The 10,917-nt window shown below is 32.2% G+C and overlaps 1 non-coding gene across 1 annotated transcript; it reads left to right on the top strand.

The window, feature by feature from the left end:
• Window positions 1–1,497: 1,497 nt before the first annotated feature.
• Window positions 1,498–1,604, top strand: LOC139879161 (small nucleolar RNA R71). The gene has a single exon (XR_011770013.1). It is a non-coding gene; the product is annotated as a small nucleolar RNA R71 (small nucleolar RNA).
• Window positions 1,605–10,917: the final 9,313 nt, after the last annotated feature.

Raw genomic sequence — 10,917 nt, 5'->3', positions numbered from 1 at the left:
TTTCGAATCACAACGGTGACCGATTTGCCACCATCACTAAGTGTCATTCTACCCTTTGTTACTTCAAATAACGCCCCGGTGGACGCTAAGAATGGTCGACCTAAAATTAGAGGAATGTTTGAGTCCTCTTCTATGTCAATGACAATAAATTCGAATAGAAAGGTTAAATTACCTACTTGAACGGGTAGGTTGTCAGCAATTCCAACTGGGTGCCTAATGGTATGATCAAAGAGTCGAAGACTCATTTCCGTTGGACTTAACTCACCTACTCCTAATCTCTTATATAATGAAAGAGGCATAACACTTATACTCGCACCTAAATCTGCTAGTGCATCATACATGACACAATCACTAATTAGACAAGGAATAATAAATTCACCCAGATCACCCAACCTGGGTGGAGGTTTCGGTGGAACTATCTTCACCGGGTTTACTTTTACGGTTTTTCTTTCTTGTACTTTCTTATTCTTCTTCTTCTTTCCAGAGGTATCACAAAATTTATTACCTATTACTTGCTCATACTCAACTCCTTTTCTTGAAAATGGGACGGGTGGTCTGTATGGTGCCACCACTGGCTTTGCATACTCGGGTGGTGGTGGTGTTGTAACTTCTTCATTGTTACTCACATCGAAAACCTTCCCATCTTCTGATGCTGGTTTTTTAGAATTCTTTGATACCATATTAACATTCTCATTCCGAGAATTTACTTCAGTATTACTCGGTATCTTTCCTTGTTCCCTCTCACTCATCATGCTAGCAAGAGTACCTACGTGTTTTTCTAGATTCAAAATGGAAGCTTGTTGAGTTCTTAATGACTGATCAAACCTCTCATTTGTTTAGGTTTGAGATGTAATAAATTGTGTTTGAGATTCCATTAGCTTTGCCATCATTTCTTCCAGATTTGACTTTTTCTCTTCGGTTTGTTGTGGTGGTTTATACAAGCTAGGTCTTTGTTGATTGAAAGTGTTGCTTTATGTTGGTTGGTTATTTGGAACTTGTTGGTTGTACGAGTTATTGTTGGGTCCATTTGGATTGTAAAGAATGTTTTGATTTCGATTAAAGTTTGGCCTTGGAGGTTGATAATTATTTTGATAATTATTTCTCGGCCTTTGGTTCATGTAGGAAACATTCTCTCGTTGTTCCATGGTTTGCTCAATGTGATAATCTTTCTTTAAGTGTGGTCCACCGCATTGCTCACAACTGATTCGTATTGCGTGAATATCTTTAGTCATCTTTTCCATTCATCTCTCGAAAGCATCTATTTTTGCGAAAACGGAATCAAAGTCATGGCTAGAATCGGCTCTAGCCGCTTTAGATGAACGAAAGATATATTTTTCCTGGTGCCACTCATGTGAGTGGGAGGCGGTGTTATCAATAATCTTGTGAGCTTCGGTAGCGGTTTTCTTCATAATGGAACCACCAGCTGCTGTGTCGATGTCTTTTCGTGTAGCAACGTCGACACCTTGGTAGAATATTTTTACTATTTGATAAGTGTCTAAACCGTGCTGAGGACATCCTCTCAACAACTTTCTGAATCTTCTCCACGCCTCATATAATGTTTCATTTAGCTTTTGCGCGAACGTAACAATTTCTCCTTGAAGTCTCACGGCTTTAGATGTCGGAAAGAAGCTTTTAAGAAAATTTTCAACTAAGACATCCCATGTGTCAATCGCCCCTTCAGGTAACGATTCTAACCAATCTTTGGCTTCTCCCTTTAAAGTCCATGGAAACAACATGAGATAGATCTGTTCATCCTCAACTTCTCTGATTTTAAATAGAGTACAGATCCTATTAAATGTTCGAAGATGTTCGTTTGGATCTTCTTTTGGCGTACCACTATATTGGCATTGATTAGTTACCATGTGTAGGATTTGTCCTTTGATCTCATAATCTGGCGCATTAATGTCTGGTCGCGTAATGGCATGTCCTTGGCCAGTGCGTGTAGCTCTCATTCGATCTTCCATACTTAGAGGTTCCGTTTTTTCTATATTTGAAATTGTTGAATCCGAATTACTAGAAGATTCTGATTTAACAGTTTGTGGTTCAGGAGGAATGATTAGTGGTTCAGGATCTTGGAATTGTCCTTGAATATCCTCCGGGTTCTCAATTGCGAAGTCGGGTTCAAAAAATGGATTATCGGAAATTTGAATTGGAGTACTTGTTCGATTTGATGATGATTCTAAAAAAAATCAACAACGGCAATATTGGCTAGATGTCTTGATCGAGTTACAGGTGGTGAACGTATGAAAGGTGGTGAACGTTTTGCTCGGTGCATTCACTGAATATCTTATTAGTTAAAAAAAAATTTATATAAGTTATCAAATTAATAGACTTTTCTGATTTTGCCCACGTTTCGAATAGCCAATAGATGCAGCAGGTAGCCAGGACCCTTTAAATCGGAAGCCCACAACTCGCCACTAACAAATCCAACTATTACTACGAACCAGAAAGTTTGGATCTCTATCAATTTAACCGCTTAAAATAATTTTTCGTCGAAATTTAAAGATTAAAAATTCTATGTCCTAAAAACTAGAGCGTAGAAATGAAAAAGAAAAAGCGCGTCGAAAAACAAGAAGTCGAAAAATAAAAAGAAGAAAAAACGTCGAAACTTAAAAGTCTAAAAACTTAAAATTAAAAATTGTGTCTAAAGGCATTAAAGCTTAAAAGGAATTCTATATCCAAAACGGAAATAACTTAAAAAGGCACTAAAATTTATAAACTGCGTCGCAAAATTCTAAAGCGCCTAAATCTTAATCTAAAGAAAAAGCACTTAAGGGATTTTACGGCAAAACCTAAAAATCTAGGAATCTAAAATTAACTACGGCAAAACTAATCTTAAAACTAATTACGAACGATAAAAATACAAATTACGATTAAAATGCAAATTATAACTAAAATGATAAAAATACAAATTTTATAAAAATATTTTTTTTATATTATTATTTTATAAAAATATTGATTTATATACTTAATAAAACTAATTAAAACATAAAAATAGAAAATTAATTTAAAACTAGAAACTAAATATTAAACAAGTAAATCCTAATTAATTATAATTAATATATATAACCGTAACCCTAATTCGATCGCATGAGTTGAGGGTTAAACGTCCATGCGGTCGCATGGCCCAAAGGTTCAGATCACAATTTGGGCTGCTACAGTGTTTAAGCCCGATTACTTTTATTTTAATTTTTATTTGATTTTTGATTTTAAATATACAAATGATAGTATAAAGAAAATTTATAAAAATATACTTATATTTTTTTAAAAAACTTAAAATAAAAATACTTTTTATAAACTAAATATTAAAATTATAACTTATATATATATATATATATATATATATAGATATATATATATATATATATATATATATATATATATATATATATATATATATATATATATATATATATATATAGGCACGATCCATGGATAAGCTTAAAAGGAGTACAAACGGGATAAGCAAAATAAAATTTTTTTTTTGAATTTTTTTTTACATTCATAAATCTGCATTAAAATGCACCTCTAATCAATTTTTTTCATAAAAAAAAGTTCAAAATCTTTCAAAAATCGATGATGAATGGTAAAATTAACCATTCATCGGGTTAATTTATCATTCATCTTGTTTACGATGAATGATAAAATTAATCAATGCTAAAAAAAATCAGATGAATGGTTAAATTAACCATTCATCTGTTTTTTAATCATTCATCATAAACAGATGAATGGTTAAATTAACTATTCATCTGCTTTTTTTTAGCATTGATTAATTTTATCATTCATCGCGAACAAAATGAATGATAAATTAACCAGATGAATGGTTAATTTTACCATTCATCATCAATTTTTACCATTCATCATCGATGTTTACCATTCATCATCGATTTTAGAACGATTTTGTTAAAAAACTTTTTAAAATTTTTTCGTTTTCTTCTATTTGCATATTAAAGGATCGTTTTTTTTAAAAAAAAAAATTGAAATTTTACTTATCCAGTTTGTACCCCATTTAGTGCTTATCCATGGATTGGTCCACTATATATATATATATATATATATATATATATATATATATATATATATATATATATATATATATATATATATATATATATATATATATATATATTATTTTAACACTTATATAAAAATATTTTTACGAAATAAGAAAATAATATATTTTTATAAAAATATAGTAATAATAAAATATAGCGATTTGCTTCGGCGTCCCTGGCAGCGGCGCCAAAAATACTTGATGTGTGCGAAGTGGGGTGTACGAAATACTATTATTGTTTACTACGAAATACGACGAAATATTACACAAGTTTTATTAATTTACAGATGGAATATACCTAAACTTTGCTACAACACTCGTAGAGTACTGTAGTTTTTAGTAAGTCTGGTTCGTTCCACAGGGAGACGGCTTATTACGTACACTATATTTTTCACAACTATATATATATATATATATATATATATATATATATATATATATATATATATATATATATATATATATATATATATATATATATATATATATATATAAAGTAGTATTATTATTATTATTATTATAAAAGGGGTTTTTACCATTTAATGACCGGTTTGTCGATTTTATATTTTAAGCGTAAAGATAAATGACGATGATATAAATGACAGAATTTAAATTGCGATAAAGTAAATTTCAGTAATTAAAATGACAGTAAATAAAGGTACGATGAAATATGGAATAAAACTATTATGCTTATTTAAACTTCTGTAATCATGATGTTTAACGTTTTGATTTTAATTCATTACTCTGGGTTAATTGTCCTTTGTCCTGTATTTATTTGAAACCTATCTGGTTTTTGTCCATAATAGTTCATCGGTCATAATTATAAAATGCTCGACAAATTAACCTTATTCCCGAAGTCAAATATTCCAACTAATTAGGGATTTAAACTATAACAAGGTTTTAATACTTTGTTAATAATTACACCAGGTTATCGACTGCGTGTAATCCAAGGTTTTAATACTTTTTTAACAATTACACCAATTACCCTTGTATGTAATACACCCCTATTTTAATAAAATATGAACATTAATTTACCCACTTGATCAGTTTGAATAATCAATTACCCAACTCGAATAATTAATTAAATGATCGTAAAGGATGTCCTATAAACGTCACTAAATAGGACATTCATAATCATTTAATAATTATTAGATTAACTAATTTGAAGATAGGTTCGACAGATTCCAATGAGTTGTCGCTCAATTAGACAATACCCCCGATCTACTAATAATCCATAGTCCAATGTCCACAAGTGTCGGTCTTTTGTCCAAACCTGAATTATGGTACAAAATCCAATAACCCCGTTTTTAATATTTAGTCTAACATCACGATTACTTCGGCTTAAATAAGCATAATAATAACTTAGTTACGAGACATTAATTTAAAAAGAAAGAACATAGCTTACAGTGATTATTAATAGTGTAGCGTTACACGGACAGAGTTCCGACTTTAAAACCCGTAAAACATTTATTACAATAACTCAACTAAGCCATAACTTTATTATTAAAATTAACTTATATTAAAATTATAATATAAATATATTTATGTTTACAGAAGAAGGAATGAAAAGAGTGTGTAAAATTCGGCTGAAAACATTGCAATTTACAGGACCTGGCCAGGATTCTGGGCTCATGCGATAGCATGAGATTTGTGCTTCCAGGCTATGCGATCGCATGGCCAGCTGGGACAGATATTTTTGCTTTTCAAAACGTGGGCTGCTCGATTTTAATAATATATAATATAATATATATAATTTTATATAATTATATATATATTATATTATATTCTTGTGCATAGTTGACTCGTAATTTTAGCTCCGATGTCTTGCTCGTTTACGCCCGGTCTATGTCTCGGTTCCGGATTTTCGAACGTCTTTTTGTGTGCTTAGATATCTTGTACTTTGCGTTCCGCGACTTGTACTCTTGTAATTTTTAGACGTTTCTCATCAATAAATTGAACCACTTGGATTGTATCTTGTACATTTGAGCTTTTTGGTCATTTGCGTCTTCAAATCTTCATTTGCGTCTTCAGACTTCGCACTTATTTATTTAAACGAATATTACTTGGAATTAGAACAATTGCAACTAAAAACTTTACATATTGGGATGATATTGCGACTAAATATATGTTCATTTGGAGCACTATCAGATACGCATACCCGATCAGCTCGTGTAGCGCATCAAACAGCATCGCCACAAGGATTTACAATGGCGCGCGCTAAGGCATATAGCGCTATAGTGACATTCATGGCGCCAATCCCGGACGTGCGCATTGGCGGCATACACATGTCAGGCGACGCTGTAGCTGGCAAAGGACACCTGGCAGACAAAAGGTCAAGTTCGACAAGAACACTTTTTGCTTTTGTCGATTCAGCTTACCCGAAGATGTACTATTGGCAGGCCACGATCCTTTTAACCTTATTATGTGGCGATAAAAGACAAGAAGGATTGCCCTATAAATAAAGGACTTCGTCCACACCATAGGGGGATCTGGAATTCACTTCACACACACATACACTATTGACAATAGCGCAATTATACCCGCGCTACCGAACTCATAGCTTTTCACTGGATACTCTTGATATACAGGTAATGTTTTATGAACACAAACCCTAAAACCTAGCGCGAGCCATCATTAACCAGGATACCCGTCGATGGTGGGTCTTAGTGGTATTGAGCCTTAATGGTGTGAGTGTATTGGTTAATAACCCTAAAATACAACAACAACAAAACCCAATATCACATAAGTGGTGTATGAGGAGGTGAGATGTAGACAATCATTCCCCTATCCGAGAATAAAAACAAGTCATTTCTCCATTCAGAGTGAAACACTCTCAAAAGTATCTCTATTCGACGGATAAAGAGATTGCTTCCGAGTGGATCTGCCAATATGTAGGAAATTTTTATAAAAGAATAGTAAAATAAAATTGAGACGCCATGAAAATGGTAGAATCAAATTTTTCATAGGTTTTAAATCTTGTCTGAAATTCAATTTAGTCTTTAAACGACATTCAAGACGCCAATAAATTGACGTTTGCTGTTTACTCAAAAATAGAGTAAAAGAAACCACTAAGAACCCTAAACTAAATTTAACTAATATTTAACTAATTATTGTTATTGTTATCTAATTATGGAAATTTACTAATAGTTTGATACATTCAAAAAGAAATATTGTACTTTTTTATTGCAACGGATAAAGAATTTACTAACCTGTCCGTAAATCTATCGCGGGGGTGGTGCGAGCTACAGGATGATAATCAACAAATGATCAACCGAAAGAGACACATAGCCTCTGGCCGTACCTTACCTTTCAAAACTCACGCATGAACAGAAAAACTTTATACGTTTACTCCTTTATAATGTGTAATACGTTTACTCGTTTATAATGTGTAATAAATTTGTTCCACCATATCAATTACTCGTTTATAATGTGTAATAAATTGGTTCCTCCATATCAATCGTTACTGTTACTGTTATTGTACTTTATTTTATTGACACATTTTTCATATGAAATGTCATATATTATTAGCATTATTATTAGCATTATTATTATTATTTTATTAGCATTAGCATTAGCATTAGCATTAGCATTAGCACTAGCACTGTATACTAAAACCGGTGAAGGGTTTGGTCGTTTTGGCCAAACCCACCCTAAAAATGGGGTCAAAACGACAACAGTGGAGCAGGAGGAGAAAAAACCAAACACCCCTCCAAATTTTGTCCAATTTTCAAATTCAGTCCCCATATCAGGGGTGCAAAATGTAACTTATTATTTTAATTAAAAATCTTAACTAAACTTCACCCATATTTTTAACGGGACATATCTTTCCGCCCGCCTCGCGTTAAATTTTTTCGAACACACCGTTCAACTCAAAAAAATCTTATGAACACAATAGGACTAACTATAAGCGAAACGGACACTTCTAAAAAAATGCTAAATACCTCGGATATATTTAATACATACACACACCTAGGTACTAACTATTCTATAAATACATAACGCTCCGTTAACTATGAATGCGCAACCCAAAAACCCCGCAGGATCGCGCGGGCCCGTTTTGCTAGTTAATATTAATATAGTATTCATTCAAGTTTTTTTTTACGTCATCAAAAATACACGTGACGATGGTACTATTGATGTTAGCTTATCTCTCATCTCTCATCTCTCATCTCTCATCTCTATAATAACAAATTCTAAAATAGGTCATTTAAAGAAAAATCTCTATAATAACAAATTCTAAAATAGGTCATTTAAAGAAAAAAGAACTAATCTTAGGGTCTGTTTGATACGCTCTGAATTGAAGGGTTAAGAGGAAATACCTCGGATTCAGTCAGAGGATGTATGTTTGATTTTAAAACTTGTATCCACTGAATTGAATGAAATGCTCGGAATGCTTCAGTGTCAATTTCCACTCTGAACCATCCACCATGTGACTATGTTCAATTTCACCCCTAGATACACCTAATCAATACGGAGTATATTTTATGAACATTCCATATTTCCATTACGTTTCTACTTCCACATAGTAATTAATTACCGAGTATATTTTAATTTTGTGATATGCATGCAAACTTTAAATTAATAAATACATATTTACATATATTCATATAAATCTTAAATACAATCCCAATAAATATGATACTTTTTAACTCATACTCCGTATATTTTTAACTGCTAAAGTGCAACACAAATTCCTTTTCTCTTCATTCGTATTACATACATCATACATACACTATAAATTAATATTTTTTAATTGATTAAATTGTTATGTTCTTTTTAATGTTTCTCGTTTAAAACTGAACATGTATCTTTTAATATTATATTATTTAATATAATATATTAATACAATTCAACATAGATTTAGAAAATCATAGCAAACTTATTTAATTTATTACTAAATCATTAAGATGGATAAAATGGTAAATTCATATTATTCAGGGTATCGGTTCAGAAGACTTATCAAACAACTCATCTTTATTCAGAACCATAATCATTCAGAGTCTATGAACTATTCAGACCTCTGAATCATTCGGTGCTAAATCATTCAGTTTTATCAAACGCACCCTTAGCCATCAAAAAAGATAATCAACACTAATCTAAACCATCCATTTTTCCTAAACTAGATTATGACATCATAATCCACTTCATGAATTGTTTGATTACCAAAACACCCTTTAAACACAAAACGGACATTATTTGAGAATTAGGTTCAAGAACTGTCAAACCATTCTCAATTACTCGATCCCTTCATCATCATCATCATCAAAATCTCTGATTCATCGATCCGTCTCCATCGATGCGGATCGCTCCCTTCTTCATCATCATCAACATCTATGAACCATCAATCCGTATCCATCGATTAGATCGTGAATCAGATCGATTAGACCGCGAATCAGTCGGAGTTAATCGCAAAAAAATTCCAACACCCACGTGAATCAGTCGGAGTTAACCGCAAGAAGATGATATGTTAACCGCGTACCAACATAAGTTGCGCTTCAAATTCGATTGTATAATTAAATGTCGATCCATTAAAGTTCTCTAATCAATCACCTTTAGGTGACGTGTATTTCAATGTAATCGATGTTCATCTTCAACCGACATTTTAGAAACTCAGGTATGAACCTCTTACAAGCGCTTTAGAGATTGCAGATTCAACTTAAATAATTTAAATAATCCTTTAATATTCTTTTAATATTAAGTGCAATATTTGTATCTGATTTCTGTATTTTTTTTTTGTTTTTGTCATTAGTGGTGTGAAGTTTTGTGCACAAGAGGAGCATACAGGGATACAATTTCTGAGATAATTATGTTGACTGAGTAATCAAAACACTATTTATTTTTCATTTTTTGCCTTCAAATTGATGGGTTACTTGATTTCTGGATTACGAAGCACGACATCTTGTGTTGTGGTCTTAAAATAATCGGTGAATATGAAAGTTTCATTATCGTTCCTTTTTAGATCGGTACTTATTATCTAACATGGTTTTTGAAATGCCCAGTCCTAATTCATCTGGACGAAGTCTTCAACAGTTGGTCCTATTGCGAGGTTCTGACCTCCATATGCCATGAACGACTCCATGTAATATGAGCAAATGCACAGCGAAAGATTTCTTTCATACCTGAGAATAAACATGCTTTAAAGTGTCAACCAAAAGGTTGGTGAGCTCATTACTTTAACATAAATAATCATTTCATAATTTTAATAGACCACAAGATTTCATATTTCCATTTCTCATAAACATACGTCCCATGCATAGAGACAAAAATATCATTCATATGGATTGAACACCTGGTAACCGACATTCACAATATGCATATAAGAATATCCCCACCATTCCGGGATCCTCCTTCGGACATGATATAAATTTCGAAGTACTAAAGCATCCGGTACTTTGGATGGGGCTTGTTGGGCCCGATAGATCTATCTTTAGGATTCGCGTCAATTAGGGTGTCTGTTCCCTAATTCTTAGATTACCAGACTAAAAAGTGGCATATTCGGTTTAATAATCCAGCCATAGAATGTAGTTTCATTTACTTGTGTCTATTTCATAAAACAGTTATAAAAGCAGCGCATGTATTCTCAGTCCCAAAAATATATATTGCAAAAGCATTTAAAAAGGGAGCAAATGAAACTCACGCATATAAATATTGTAAAACAGTTAATAAAGCATTTGCATGTATTCTCAGCCCAAAAATGTAATAAGTAAAAAAAGGAGCAAATGAACTCACGCATATAAATATTATAAAACACTTAATAAAGCATTTGCATGTATTCTCAGCCCAAAAATGTAATGAGTAAAAAAAGGAGCAAATGAACTCACCTAATGTATTTTGTAGTAAAAATATATATAACGATATTGAAC

Source organism: Rutidosis leptorrhynchoides, chromosome 11, assembly GCF_046630445.1.
Source record: "Rutidosis leptorrhynchoides isolate AG116_Rl617_1_P2 chromosome 11, CSIRO_AGI_Rlap_v1, whole genome shotgun sequence".
Classification (NCBI taxonomy): domain Eukaryota; kingdom Viridiplantae; phylum Streptophyta; class Magnoliopsida; order Asterales; family Asteraceae; genus Rutidosis; species Rutidosis leptorrhynchoides.
Note: the sequence above shows the minus strand (reverse complement) of the source record. Positions and strands in the feature narration are given on the sequence as shown.